The following is a 15,801-nucleotide window of genomic DNA, read 5'->3' as shown; positions in this document are numbered from 1 at the left end:
TTAGGATCTGTTACATTTATCATACAAAGGAAGCTAAAATCAATTTTTAAATCATTTGACATGTATTATTTTATTCATAGCATAAACTTCTCTTCACTGAACTGGTTCATATTGTATTTCTCACTCTTTAATTCAGATGCCATGTGTCTAATTCACCAATCTAATTAAATCAAAATTCTAGCATAAATCCAGAGGGAGCCTATACTATTTCAGTTGCCCCAAACCAAGCAGATGCATTGTGGGTCAGTAATTTTCACAGGGTCATTTTCAACATTCCCTATTTGTTCAGTTATATGTAGATAAATATGTTCTACATAAAATGAAGATGAGCATTCATTAATGGTTTGCTGCTAAGCCACTTCAGTTGTGTCCAACTCTGTGAGACCCCATAGATGGCAGCCCACCAGGCTCCACTGTCCCTGGGATTCTCCAGACAAGAACACTGGAATAGGTTGCCATTTCCTTCTCCAATGCATGAAAGTGAAAAATGAAAGTGAAGCCGCTCAGTCGTGTCCAACTCTTTGCTACCCCATGGACGCAGCCGACCAGGCTCCTCCATCCATGGAATTTTCCAGGCAAGAGTACTGGAGTGGGCTGCCATTGTCTTCTTTGCATTAATGGTTTAGAGTTGAATAAACCATGGCTGGGCCATTACTGTTACAGAATAACCTTCTGTATCACGTAAGAAGCTGTTCTCATCAATGACTTGAATTTACATTGCTTTTACACTGCCAAAGCAGGTGCCAAAGGATTTCCTTCTTTGCATTAAGTAAGACACTGAGTTGTTTTATCCTCTTGCTCTGTATACTGACTGCACTGGACAGCCCATGAGGCAGCAAAATGCCCATCCTGTTCTTCCCCCTTGGCCTGAAGCATCACAGAGGAGTCAAGGTTCAGACACTAGGTCAAAAGATAGCCTTTATCCACTGCTGCCTGGTTTTATCTACAGTGGCTTTGTTTGCTTTTTATGGTGGCCAGTGCGGTGTGCAGAAGTATTTTGGCTTTGCCTGGGTAAAAGGAGAAGGAAGGCTGCTTCCGATGGGACTTTGGACTTGCGATGTGACATTGTTCCTCTTGTCCCAGGGACGCCCTGGGAGAGTCCAATATTTCATTTCAAATCTGGAAAGGTACCAAAGACCTAATTCTAGATAACTGGTTATCATCTGCCAAGTTTGTACTGTACTATTACATTTCTGAGATATTTTAGATATTCCCTGAATTGAAAAAAATGACTCATATATCTAAATCGTTTTCAGAGTCTTAAAAGGAATGACTAACTAGTTGAAGGGAGAGGATGACAGCACTTCTAGTACTGGTGAAAAGTGCTTCCTGCCGGCAAAACCAAACCATGAAATTAAGAGGCCAATTCTCTGAGCTCTTTTAATTATTAAAAATATTAATAGTAACCAGTTTAAATTAGAATCTCCTAATAGTTGTATGCTGTGCATATCTAGCTATATTATTTAAACCTAGGATGAACATGTGAATAAACTATATGGATAATAGGTTATTTACAGTAAACCTGTTATTCTATAAAGAAAAGCTATTTTTTGGTTTATTAAAAAGAAAAAATCTCCACAGATAGCTAACATTTACTCTGCCTTTTTTTCATTGGTAAGATTTGGATTCATATTTAACAATTCAAAACTGGGTCTATACCTCTATTATTTATGCTTTCACTGAAACATGATACTATTAAATGTGTTAAGGAATATTGGCTGGGTAGTTATGTCTTTTTCATAGCTAGTTATATAGCTATTTCAAATCCTTGATGCTTCAATGACTCAAAGATAAATTTGCTTTTAATTTCTTGCCTTATGTAACATATAACCATTAGTCCAGGAACCAAATTTAATTGAACTACTAGATATAAGTGACTGGAAAATAATTGAAACTGATATTAAATGATGGGATCACAGTAGAGGAACAATGGTGAATAAGAAGTTTAAGTATACACTATAAAAGGGGGTGATTATATTAATTAAAATTATAAACAAGCTATTATTCTTTTTTATACAATAAGTTGGAAATCCAGAGACTATTAATATAATACACATTTCCATAAATGAAATAGAAATAAATAATAGTTATATTGTTTGGTTCTTCAGTTGCTTAAAAAAATAAAGCTTTAGTAAAATCGGTATGATTGAGACCCATCTATCATTGTAGGAAAAATAAAATCTTACAGAATATAAAGAACAAAGAAAAAATACTGGCCTTTAAAAATGATCCTACATCTTTTCTAGTTTTGCTTACTTGGAGACGTCAGTGATTCAGTAAAAAAGCCAACAGCCATATATTAGGTCAACATAACTATGTGTACAATTTTTCACAATTTTTAAGGAAACAACCTCTAAAAATTTTATAAGAATACATAAAATATTTAAATAAATATTTAAGTAAAACAGTTAATTCCACATGTCTTAATATGCAATTAAATAGGAAAGAGGAAAGGGGCTTGTGAGAGCCATACACCAGATAACCTACAGCTAAGAAAATTAGCATTTAAAAAATATTTTTAAATTTCAAAAGACATATAAAAGAGCCCAAAACTTTCTTACCAAGTAGGAATGGAAGTCTACTGCATTATTAATAATTTCTTTATAATAGCACTGTCAAGTAGAACTTTCCATAATGATAGAAATGTTTTATATCTGTGCTATTCAGTACAGTAGCCACAAACTACATGTGTCTATTGAGAACTTGAAATGTGGCTAGTATCATGGAGGAACTCAGTTTTTAATTGCATTTATAATTAATGTAAACAGCTACATGGGGCAGATGATTACTATAGATTTTAAGCTCCTGAATATTTTTATTCTTTTATGTGTATTAACCATGTTTTCCCATTTATCATAAGTAGGTTTCAGCCTAAGTATTTTTGTTTCTACAATATAAAACAAGCTCTGAAATGCTGTTTACACATTACTGGTTTAAATCGTTAAAAGATCAAAGTTCTGTAGTTGTAAGTTGATGAAAGTTTTAAAGTGACAATACAAAGTTCAGAAGACCCTTGGAAAACACTTTTTGTGTTTCAATATAATGACCATGGGTTGGGATGGGGCTTGAAGATTCTTCCAAAGGCAAAGTTGCTAGTTAGTGGAAGAATTGTATGATGTTAGTTCTTCAGTGGAAAATAACTTCTTAGAATTAAGCATGTTTTTGCTCATTCATCTGAAACTTAAAGATCTGAAAAAGTTTAACATTGTATAGGATGTTTTTGTTCAGTGTTTTCTTATTTGTAAGCAAAATGTCGAAGTTATTTGGAAAGTTTTACTACAAATGTGTGAATGTTAATCAGAAACTTAGGGGCTTCCAAAATACAGGAGCAGAGGCTGATCTAAGGACCATTTCCAGGAGGAACGCCCCTGTATTAGTCTCCTGATTCTTCTACTTTAAGCCGAGGGGGTGAATATGTAAAGAGCTCCCTCTGTTCAGTACTCTTAGGATGTAAAAGAAAGCTTCTAGTTTTGGTATCTTCCTAACTTGGACATATATTTTAATATATTTTCCCAGAGCTGGATATTTGCTGAAAATGTGCATAGCCCAGCTTCCAAAATTTCAACTACATCTCACAAAAAAAAAACCCCTAAAGATTTCCAGTGGCAGAACTCTGAAGAACGTTACTATTTTTGTCTTCCAAGATTAAAGTAGTCCTAAATAGTTTTCTAACACCACTGTGGACTGCCTTCCAGCAAGTGTTTCCTACTTGTCAATCAAAAAGACTAGTTACCTCTAACATATGTCTGCCCACCCACCACCTATCTTATCTACCTTCTACTTTGATAAAATCCAGCCATGACACATTCAGAAAGGGACAAGCTACTCTTTTCATTTTCCTTGGAGGAACTAGAGAATGTCTCCCCTGTTAATTTGGGAAGCTGAGGGTTTGTTCTTTGAGCTGAGTTTATGTTAGGAGAAAAAAATCCTGCTAGCTGGGTAAATCAAGGAGTCTTTTTATGAAAAATATCATACAGTCTGTGTGATAGGAGTTGAACAGACAGAGCACCCCCCCCGCAGTTGCTCTGTGAGGTTCTGAGTGGAATGCCCCACTGTGTGACTCCATGCGGCTTAGGTCTACCAGGGGTTAAACTGCTTTGGCATCAAAGGCTACCTCTGTACCCAGTTTCAGAGACCTTTTTCCTATACCTTATTGGAGTTAGGGAGACTTTTGTAAGAAGGAAACCCTGAGACATTGGGGTTTTCTGAACGTGAATAGGTGGCTTCAGACACTTATAGTCTTTAGACATATGCCTCAAGAAGTGAGATCTCGGGATCACAGAGCACCAGTTGCCCATTTGGTGGCTGATGAGAGAGTGTGATCACTTCCCTCCTGTCCCTCCTAAAGCCCTACATCGCGTAGAAAGCACTGCTCAGAACAGTCACCTATGACCACGAGGAGATCCCTGCCAAGGGGTTGCAAATCTCTCACATGGTTTATCATCAATACATGAATATCTCGGTAATTCTGACATTGTTTATTCTTAAAATCATGTTAGGGGGACTTCACTGGTGGTCCAGTGTAAGATTTCACCTTCCATTGCAGAGGATATAGGCTCAATCCCTAGTTGGGGCACGGAGATCCCACATGCTTTGGGGCCAAAAAGCCAAATGATGAAATGGAAGCAATCTTGTAACAAATTCAATAAAGACTTTAAAAATGGTCCACATCAAAAAAAATCTTAAAAAAATAAATTCATATTATTAATAATATGTATGTTCTTTATATATTGGAAGGAATGGGCTCAGAATGTCATTCTTTTCTACAGCTTCTGTTTCTATCACCTGACAATAGCGTGTGTGGCTTTTTGCGCTACCTTCACAGTTGACACATTAGAGAAAATTACTAACAGATACAATGTTATAGGTGTAAGCCAATTACCTGGATGCAGACCTTCTGGGATGGCTTCAATGACTTAGTCAGATAAAACCTGTCATTTTATATCAGCTTATCATACATCAATCTGTAAAGAAAAAAAAAACATTAAGTGATTCACTGAAAAAGGTCAGATTTTTATTTTCTAATTTATAAAATAAGCATTAACACTACATCTTAAGAATGTTTTTGAATGGAATGAAGCCATCTGTCAACATCAAGAACATATTTTTCCTTATATAGACTTAGGCTCTACTGGGTGACTGTCTGTCAAGGGACCTCATCCTCTTCCTGATTATAGTCAACATCTTCCCTCATACCCTTGTAGATGAATGCTAGAGAAAGTGAAAAAGAGTTTTTGGGTCAACAATAATGCAATTCCTAAGGCATTTCTGTAGATATAACTACTAAATATAAGAAACATCCTTATAGATTAGATTTTTACTTGTGAATTAACAAACTTTGACATATGACTATTAGAGTATAATTGCTACCCAACGTCGTGTTAGTTTCTGCTGTACAATGGAGTGAGTAATTTATATGTATACATATATCCCCCTCACTCTTGGACCTCCTGCTCACCACCCTCGCCTCATCCGACCCATCCAGGTCACCACTGAGCAATAAGATGGGCTCTCTATGCTTTATAGCATGGTAGTATGATTCTGTTTTACACATGGTAGGTAGTGTGATATATAATTCTTTTCATAGAAAGCTTCAGTTCAGTTCAGTCCAGTCACTCAGTGGTGTCCAACGCTTTGTGACCCCATGAACTGCAGCACACCAGGCCTCCCTGTCCATCACCAACTCCCGGAGTCCACCCAAACCCATGCCCATTGAGTCGGTGATGCCTTCCAACCATCTCATCCTCTGTCGTCCCCTACTCCTCCTGCCCTCAGTCTTTCCCAGCATCAGGGTCTTTTCCAATGAGTCAGCTCTTCACATCAAGTGGCCAAAGGATTGGAGTTTCAACTTCAACATCAGTCCTTCCAATGAACACCTAGGACTGATCTCCTTTAGGAAGGACTGGTTGGATCTCCTTGCAGTCCAAGGGACTCTGAAGAGTGTTCTCCAACACCACAGTTCAAAAGCATCAATTCTTCAGTGCTCAGCTTTCTTTACAGTCCAACTCTCACATCCATATGTGACCACTGGAAAAACCATAGCCTTGACTGGATGGACTTTTGTTAGCAAAGTAATGTCTCTGCTTTTTAATATGCTCTCTAGGTTGGTCATAACTTTTCTTCCAAGGAGTAAGTGTCTTTTAATTTCATGGCTGCAGCCACCATCTGCAGTGATTTTGGAGCCCCCAAAAATAAAGTCAGCCATTGTTTCCACTGTTTCCCCATCTATTTGCCATGAAGTGATGGGACTGGATGCCATGATGTTAGTTTTCTGAATGTTGAGCTTTAAGCTAACTTTTTCACTCTCCTCTTTTCACTTTCATCAAGAGGCTTTTTAGTTCCTCTTCACTTTCTGCCATAAGGGTGGTGTCATCTGCATGTCTGAGGTCATTGATATTTCTCCCGGCAATCTTGACTCCAGCTTGTGCTTCCTCCAGTTTCTCATGATGTACTCTACAAGTGTTATTGTGCCATAATTTTGAAAAGAAATCTCCTTAAAAGTTTTTTTCTGTTTTAATTTTTCATAGAAGTAATATATGTATGTGGTACAAGTGCCAAGTTATGGAAATGTATAAAGTAAAAGTACACATCTCTTAATTCTCTAATTGTCTCTCCAGATCTACTTCCCAGAGATATTTACTACTAATAGTTTTTTATGTACCCTTTAGAAGTTATAAAAAAGTGCACCCATGCATATAAATGTGTATATCCATGGCTTCTCATTTTATGCATTATATGTTCTGTACTTTGCTTTCCTTAAAAAAAAAAAGAACAAACAGTAATATGGCTCGTAGAACTTTCTACATCAGATACACAAATCTATGTCACTCATTTTGATAGCTATTTAGTATTCTATTCATTGCACTGAAATATGATAATTGATATAATCAGTCCCTATTGGGCCTTGGGGGCTTTCCAGGTGGCTCAGAGGTAAAGAATTTGCCTGCCAATGCAGAAGACTCAGGAGACACAGGTTCAATCTCTGGGTGGAGAAGGTCACCTGGAGGAGGATATGACAACCCATTCCAATATTCTTGCCTGGGAAATCCCACGGACAGAGGAGCCTGGTGGGCTATAGTCCATGGGGTTACAGAGTCAGGCTAAGTGACTCAGCACACATCACGGGCCTTAAGTTTTTTTTTTTTTTTTCCTTCTATTTCCCTTTTTTTGGATGTAAAAAACCCTCAATGATCATATTTATATATATGCATGTTTGTCCTTATATGATTATACTGGTAGAATAAATTCCAAACATAATTGTCAATATAAATTGTTTATACACTCTAGGTTTTTGGAAGATACTTACAAAATGTCCTCTATAATGGCTATATGGATTTAAGATACCAAAAAATCTGATTTGTATAAAATTTTGCATTTTTTTCTCAGTCTTATAAGTGAAAAATATATATTTGTTTTGGTTTACCTTTTTTTGCTTATGAATGAGGTTGAGCTTCTTTTTGTTTTCTTATTTTTGCAGTCATTTTTCTACTAGTTTGCCTAGTTATGGCCTTCACTCATTTTTCCTTTGGGTTCATTGTGTCTCATTTTAAAAAGCTCATGTCGAAAATTGGCATTTTACATGTAATGTGTGGCAAATAGCTTTCCTACGTTCCTGTTTATCTTTTGTGTTTGTTTCTGGTGCTTTTTACTACACAACCATTTTAATTTTTTTATGTAGCCAAATTCATCAATATTTTTCATTATGGTTTGGGGATTTTTTAAAGTAAGAAATTGTTTAAAGTTAATGAATTACTCAAGAAGATTGTGTAAAGTTTTTTTTTTTTTCCCCTAGCAACAATGTATACGAGTTTTGAAGTTTTACTATCACATTGTGGTACAGGAGCATTTTGGCATTAGAAGAATATATTTTTAACTTATTCTTTGGTGGTTTTTTGTCATAGCAAAAATTTTCCCATGAGATATTTTTTCCTATAAAATGCCACTCTGGTGTAAAATCTGTGTACTCTTATAGAGCTCTAGTGTACCTTAGGGAGAAAAATAGAGACAAGGTTGACTTGCCAGGATCATTCTTAGAGGGTTAATGGTGGTTGTCTATGATCTGAAATCTAGAGTGAGTTAGAAGGAAAGGAAAAGAAATTCCAAGATAAACAAAAGTACGAATGGAGGCTCATGATAGGAAAGTCTGAAAGCACATGCCAAAAAAGGGGAAAGAAAAGTCACGTTTGATCTTAGCCTTGATCTTAATAATCCTCAAAAGCTTTAAAGATTTGTTATATATTTTGCCTAGTGTTTCTTATCTGTTCATGCAAATACACAGGCATTAAAAAAATCTCTAAGCGATTTTGCTCTCAAATCAGTTCTAGTGTAACTGAAATGTTTTCATTAGAACACCAATGACTCAAATAAGACATTAATGGCACCTTGACAAGAATCTATCAAAGACACACACACACACACACACACACTCTCTCTCTCTCTCTCTCATTGGATTTATGTTTTATACACTGCTGTATTCACTTGTAATTATCTTTCCTTGTCACTAGATATTTAGTAAAATAAAAAAATAAATAAATAAAAATAAAAAATAAATAAATAAACAAACAAAAAAACAAAAAAATAAAAATATATACATATAAAATACACAATGACTGTATAATATTCCATCATGTGGCTTAATGTAATGGGAATTTAAAAGAACAGATTTGTATTTCTCACAAATTCGATGATTAAAGCTGGGCTAATGGAACGTTCTTGTTCTAGCAGCATACCATGTTATTTACAAGTATGTAAGATGCATCTGAATTGCATAACAAGAAGAGTTTGGGTCCAAAAGCATATATGATGATGAAATTGTAAATGGATGAAGTTTAGAAGAAATGCTGTGAGGTTTTTCTTTCTTTTTTTTTTTTCTTCAGTTTATTTAGAAAAAAAAGAACTAGTGTTGATTAAATTCAGCCACAGGCACAACTATTTGGGGTTAGTGAGATGAGCAGGACTGTAAAGAGTCACAAGAGAATCACTGGTAGTTTATCATTGATCAGCACTAAGAAACTCTGCCTGCTAGTATGCAGGATGTCTCCTGGGCACAAGTTCCCTTCTGAGCATTCGCCACTTGGCTTTATGGCATCCCTGGGTTGATTTTTGCCCTCATCTATAACTTACAAGTTAGACACTGTACTATTAGTGCTGCTGAAAGTTCTAGATCTAAGCAGCTGGTAACTTCTGTCTCCCAAGGATGTCCCTTTATCATGGAGAAAATCGTGGCTGCTTAGTTCTGTTGACATGCCTCTCCTCTCAAACATGATCACAGGGAGCCCAGATTCACCTCGGTCTTTTGACCCACATCAATGAGCCTCTGTCAAAACAACAGACATTTGACCCAATCCAACTGACAGCTCTCAGAGAGTCTATATGCACTGGGAAAAATGTTTCAGAGACGCATCATTTGAGAAGTCACTGGCTTAAAATAAGGTACCCTTGTTTGCAGACTGACTGATTAGTATTATATTCAACTAAAGTTTTAGAAACTGTGCTTATAGATAAATGTGTTTATATTAAAACTATGCTTATAGATAAATTTGTATTTATATTAAAAGGTGAAAGAGTGATGTATAATTTGAGTTGGAAAGATAAACACTTTATATATGTAGGATATGGGTTGTTCAACTCAAGAACTTTTTTAAAAAGTTCATCAGAACAGAAAGGTGAAAAAAGATAAATTTCAGGTAAGTTTTGGGAAAATAGAGATATCAAATTTTAAGTTTTAAATTATGAACTATCATAGTTTTCTTACTTGTTTCCCAACTAAAGAAGGAATTCCTAGAATTTCTCATTATTGAAGTTAAAGGTTAAGATGATAGGAAAATGTTATAGATCTTGCTTTTTTCTATGAGGAAAACAGAACTTGATTTCCAATTATAACTTTCTAATAATTATCAAATAATTAATTTGTCCAATAATTAACTGGTCTTAAAAAGCAGGCAGCCTAATGTGGAGCAGACAGTGTGGGTGGCAACAAAGAGCACAGAATCAAAATTGTGTTCAAATCTTGACTCTTAACAGTTACCAAAATTGGGTACGCTACTTATCACATTATTACTCAGTATCCCAATCTATAAAATGGGGATGCGGCAGTGACTATTATAGAGGGATGTCATGAGGAATAAATAAAACACAGTGTTGAAAGGCTGAACATTGTTTGGCACATTCAGCCAGTCCGTTCAGTCGCTCAGTCGTGTCCGACTCTTTGCGAGCCCACGAATTGCAGCACGCCAGGCCTCCCTGTCCATCCCCAACTCCCGGAGTTCACTCAATAAATGTTACTTTTGTTAAAAATGTTACTTTATTAAAAAGTCAAGCAAATAGCCTCTAGGTAATCATTTGAGCAAGCCGGAGGCACTGTCACATGTGCTTTTCGAGCTCTAGAGTCCTTTTGAATCATGTGGAGATCTTGCTAAAATGCAGATTCTGATTCAGTCGGTCAAGGTGGGGTCTGAGAGTCTGAATTTCTAATAAGCTCCCAAGTGGTACTCGTGATGCTAGTCTGGGGACCTTGACACCTGAGGTAAATGGGGCGGTTCTCAATAGGGAAGAAATGGGGAAAGGAGAAACAGGGGAAGTGCAGACAATACGTACAGATTTAAAACACTTCCTAGGTGATTTTCATATGCTTGCCTTACCTGCTCTGTGATGCCTGCTTTGATATTTCAACCTTTTATTCTTTTCATAGCTCTTTTTCTTATTCTTTACCTTTCTCTTGCCTTAGTTTTTAAAAGATTTATTTTAATTGGAGCTTTCTTGCCTTAGACTTTTAAAGCTTTAGATTTAAAGCAATTGTATGAATGCTTAGTTATTCCATTAGTAAGACTAAAGCAACACTTTTAAGTCACTTTATTGTAATAGGAAAGGTTTCTAACATTTCCTCAATATAAGGATCTGAAAATGTATTTAATGTTTTCCACAAATTAAGCCAACATGAGACAAACAGGCAAGAAAGTGACTTTAATAACAGAATACAAGGCAGTTGGGTGTGGTGCATACTATCAAAGGAGTTAAAACCCCATGGAGAAAGGAAAGTTGTGGTTATGGAAGGGGCCAGAATCAAACATGAAACCACATTAGATATTCCACCCAGGCTGAAAGGTAGAAGGAAGAGAGGGTTGTTTTTAAATGGCTTTCTACCCCAGCGGCATTGAGATGACTGGCGAGACCTATATCTAATATGTACTTAGCTTGACCAACATCTCTCTAGGACAAAGACCATGTTTATACTTTGGTGTGTCCTCAGGACCTAAGATCTCTCAGATCCATTGCGATCCCTCAGTAAGTATCTTCTACTATTGTTGATATATTTCATACATATAATTCTTCCTTTTCCAAGGCAGATAAGAGGAGCTTTGATTAAAATAAGAAATAACTAAAGAAAACTTATAGAGGAAATTAGCAATCATTAACTCTCTTTAAAAGTACAGAATTATATCCATATAACTTTAATTACAGTATATTGTTACAATTATTCTATTAAAAAAGTACAGAACCAAACGTGTATATGTCAGTATTCTTACTCTGAAGTTAACTATGTAGCCAAAGTACTTTAATTCATTGATCTAAATGAGATTTTAACATCATCTGATGAAGAACAAAGCAGCTTTGATTATATGAAGAGAATAAGAAATCCCATAAAACTTGACCCAAACTGAATGGTTATTAACGCTATGATTTTAAATATTAAGGGCATGTAGAATTGGTACTTAAACTATGAAAAATAAAGCATACCTATTTCTTACCCATTTTTCCAATTTGTGTTAGAAAAGTAAATGGGCAACACAATTTAAAATATTCTTGACTATAGGAAGGAAAATCAAATGATAACTGGAAGATTCCAGACACTTTATATATATATATATATATTCTTTGTTAGTAAAATATTTTGAAAGAAATTTTGGTTTTCACAGTCAAGGAAATTTTTTCCCACAGTCATCATCTGCTATGAAGAGAAAGGATCAAAATCAGATGGAAAACTTTTAATGTTAATACAACCACAGCTAAGATTCACTTGTCATGTTATAATTGTTCTAAACATATATTTTGTTTTCTAATTGTCAAGTTTGTCATTAAAGTAACCACCAAACAAAGCATCTGGCAAATTTATAACTCTTTAGATTTTTTTTTTTTTTGCTGTGATGTATTTTAGAGCTTTAATAGGATAATAGTAGTAATTTGCCAAATCATTTGCCTATTACCTTAAATCCATACAGATACTTCTAGATTTAAACTGGCTCTGTATATTAAGCCATTGAAAAGCTGATTTTTCATAGCTGAAATTCATATTGTGATTAAAAATAAAAAATGTAAAATGATAGCTAAATTTAGGCGGGAAATGGAACAAAATTTACTTTTGCTGTGGAAGCTTTAGTGTACTGTTTTAATAGACACTGATGAGAAAAGAAACAAACCGTGTTATCCAATGACTTCAGACAATTTTGAAAGAGAAAATTTATAATCATTTTGAAGAAAATAATAGTACTTTCCAGTAGTGATGGGTTAAGAAGCTGGTTTTTCCAATTTGCTAGATAACAGGGGTGTTTGGTTACATTTTTTATACTTGGACATTTTGTTGCTCTGGCTCTGTATTTTTTTATTGCCACAGTCTGTCTTCAAAACAGCTTTTAATTTTTTATAACACTTGGATGTACTTCAAACTTCTAAATAAAATTTTTAATTTTTCAGACTGCTCTGAGAGGCTCTGGCATTGCTCAGTCACTGAGCAGGAAGTGGACTAAGTAAACTAGTGAGCTTGGGGCAAAAGACCGGGAGCCTGCATCAGGCAGCCAAAACATCTAAGTGTGATGGGTCTGGATCTTGGTCCCTGTATCAAATTTGAAAACAAAACATAGCAACTGTCAGCTGCATTAAAAGGACACTGTGAAAGCACAGATAAAACTATAGGAGACGTGAATCATGCATTTTAACTGTGAGTTTCAAACTCCTTTTCGAATGTGTGAATGTGTAACTCAGTCGTGTCCAACTCTTTGAGACCACATGGACTGTATATAGCCTGCCAGGGTCCTCTGTCCATGGAATTCTCTATGCAAGAATACTAGAGTGGGTTGCCATGCCCTTCTCCAGGGGATCTTCTCGACCCAGCGATGGAACCTAGGTCCCCTGCATAGCAGGCAGATTCTTTACTATTTGAGCTATCTGAGAAGCTCTCAAGTATTTTACCTGGGCTTTGGGTAAGCAGCAAATTTTCTTTCATTAGTTTTCATCTAGCGCAGGACAAGAACTAGTCATAGTAACAACAACAGTAATAAGCAGCAGCAGCAGCAGAATAACCCCAAATTATATACCAGCACACACACACAACTCTTACTAAAGGTAGGAAAAGAAAAAACAAAGAAGAAACCTGAACAATTCACAAAGTCACAGTTTGAGCACTAAAGCAGGTTAAGAGGGGGATAGCAGAGATTTGAGCTCAGAGCTCCTGGGATGCAGAGCATTGCCAAAGCAAGAGTGACTGGGAGACACTTTATAAAACTTGTCTCCCTTTGGCTTCAGTGGAAGAAAACCAGCTTTCTTTTGGGTTGGATGATGGGACAGTTGATTCAGTTTAAGATCAAAGAAGAATCGAGCTAGAAATCGAGGCCTCATGATAGACACAGAAAACAAGGATATTAGGAAGAAAAAAAAGGGGCTGCAATAGAGTAGATAATGGACTAGATACTACTAATCATGAAACCTTTAGCAAAGTGTTGAGATCCAGCAACTTGGAGCCACTCCCTGATCCTTCAGCCGGGTTGTAGAAACTTCCAACTGTAATTTAGCGGATGGACACTTGGACCTAATGATTTTCCAGAGCAGATAATTTACCAGGAGAGCTATTTAGACAGTTTTGAGGAGCACAAACATGGGCTAAAAGGGTAATTGTTTTAGACTTTATTTTTTAAAGCAATAACTAGGAAACAAAAGGAATCAAGGAATTTTATCACTAGAGGGACCTCAGGTTTGAGTTGTGAAGTAACTCTAACAGCACATGGCCAGTTATGTGGGAGTCTCCATTCCCAGCTCTCTGTGCTTCCTTGCCCCTGCACTGTCTTCCAGATGGGTGTTGGAATCCATCAGTCTCCAGAGAGATTATCCATGTGTTGGGGCCTTGAGAGCTAGGGAAACACTAGCAGGCAACAAGGGAAACAGGCAGTTTCCTTTAAAGAAGACTTATAAAGGTGTTACAGCTTATGCTAAGGAGAATAAACCTTGGAGACCCAGGGTGGTATAACTACCAACAGAATCATGTTGGGGATGACAGCAACTTGAAGAGGAGATAGAGGTTGTTCAAAAAAGTTATAAAACAGAGCGGCAGGGTGCCGGATTTCCTCCCTGCCTCATTGTTACTCTCATCTAGGAATGACACTAGAAGTAGCCAGGTGGAAAATGTGATCCCAAGGGAAAGTGAGCATCCAAACTTTCACCAAGAAGACAGGGCTCCAGAGGGCCACTCGTGGGTGTTTGATTCTTAAACCATCAGCAAAGAAAGATCAGGTAAAGAGGCCTGCAATGTGCTCAATAGGTCAGGGCAGGAGACTCTTCTGAAGACAAAGCATCTGGCATTGTGGGTAGATCGGGCTGGACATTTAAGAGAACTGGAGAATGGGGTGCTAGGTAGAGGGGTGTATGAAGGGAAGGCATCAGCAAGAGGTTCTGCTCGGTCTTGGAAGCAGAAGAATTTCTCCTAAAATCCCCCTCAGTGACAAACGTGCTCTAGCCAGGCTGTGGGGATTGGAGTGTGTGGAGAAGCTCCGTTTTCGTTCTCCCCAGTTAATTCGATGCGGACTCAGCATCCCGGGCCAAGGACCCAGCGTTATCATTTGAAGAGGGGAGGTGGGGAGGTGAACCTTGCTGGTGCCTGGCAGAGTGTGGGGACAATCAAGTACTCCTTTAAAGTGGCACAACTTTTAAAGGGACTCCCGCCTCGAGGAGTAATATGCACAGATCACAGTTTAAAGACACGAGTTAGCTAAAAGCCTCGGGAAGAAAGTTTCCTTGGTTGCATCCCATCTCTGCAGATTCCTCACTTGTGCTCCACAGAGTTTGGTCAAATCAGAATGAAACGTCGGGGGCATGCGGCAAACAAGATCAGACTGCTTCTTCCCACATCTGATTTGGGGAAGGTCCTCCACCTTCCAGTGGGTGCCGGGGGACCTTAGCTCGCTCTCGCCACCGTCTCCGAGAGCCTCCCGGCACCGCGCCCGCAGCTGACACCTTGGCACGAAACTGACACCCCCGCCCCAGCCCCCAAGCTGGCGGGGCAGTCCGCGCCACTCACCCGCGCTCACTCGGGACGCTGCGCCGGCGTCGGGCCGAGCTGGCGGCGCTGGTTCAGGGTGCGCCCTCACTCCCGGGGCCCGCTTGGGTTCCTCCTCATGGATCGCTGTCTCGGGTAGGCAGAGCTGCTAATCGCGCGTCTGCCCGGGCGCTCAGTCGCCTCAGGCCCTTGGCTGACTGGCGCTGGGATCGTCCTCTCTGAGGCAGCTCCAAATTTATAGCGAGGGGCGTTGCTGCTTCGAGGGTTCCAGGGGCGAGGCTGTGTTTTGCACTCTCTCCTCCTCCGCCCCGCCCGGGAGACCCTCTCGGCCCAACCCCCTTTCCTCTCCAGATGCTGACGGAAGCGGGATGATGCCACAGTCATCCCCGGTGTCACTTATAGATAGATCTGCGAGTACCTCGCACTGAACCCGGCATCGGAGGAGGGAGTGGAGAAAGGGGGGAGAGCCGAGAGTGCAGGACCAGCCATTTACACCAAGATCCGGGTTACTCCACTTTTTTCTTTTAAAGCTTGGGAAA

At 38.1% G+C, this 15,801-nt stretch overlaps 1 protein-coding gene across 1 annotated transcript in view; it reads right to left on the bottom strand.

Annotated features, from left to right (window-relative positions):
* Positions 1-15,536, bottom strand: part of AGTR1 (angiotensin II receptor type 1) — a 54,584-nt gene extending 39,048 nt beyond the window's left edge. Inside the window, exons 1-2 of the mRNA XM_040234422.1 lie at positions 15,284-15,536; positions 4,883-4,964 (exon numbers count right to left, since the gene is read on the bottom strand). The gene's annotated coding sequence lies outside the window, so the exon portion shown is untranslated. The remainder of the gene's footprint in view (positions 1-4,882; positions 4,965-15,283) is intronic.
* Between the last annotated feature and the right edge of the window lie 265 nt (positions 15,537-15,801).

Source organism: Oryx dammah, unplaced genomic scaffold (assembly GCF_014754425.2).
Source record: "Oryx dammah isolate SB20612 unplaced genomic scaffold, SCBI_Odam_1.1 HiC_scaffold_2, whole genome shotgun sequence".
Lineage (NCBI taxonomy): Eukaryota > Metazoa > Chordata > Mammalia > Artiodactyla > Bovidae > Oryx > Oryx dammah.
Note: the sequence above shows the minus strand (reverse complement) of the source record. Positions and strands in the feature narration are given on the sequence as shown.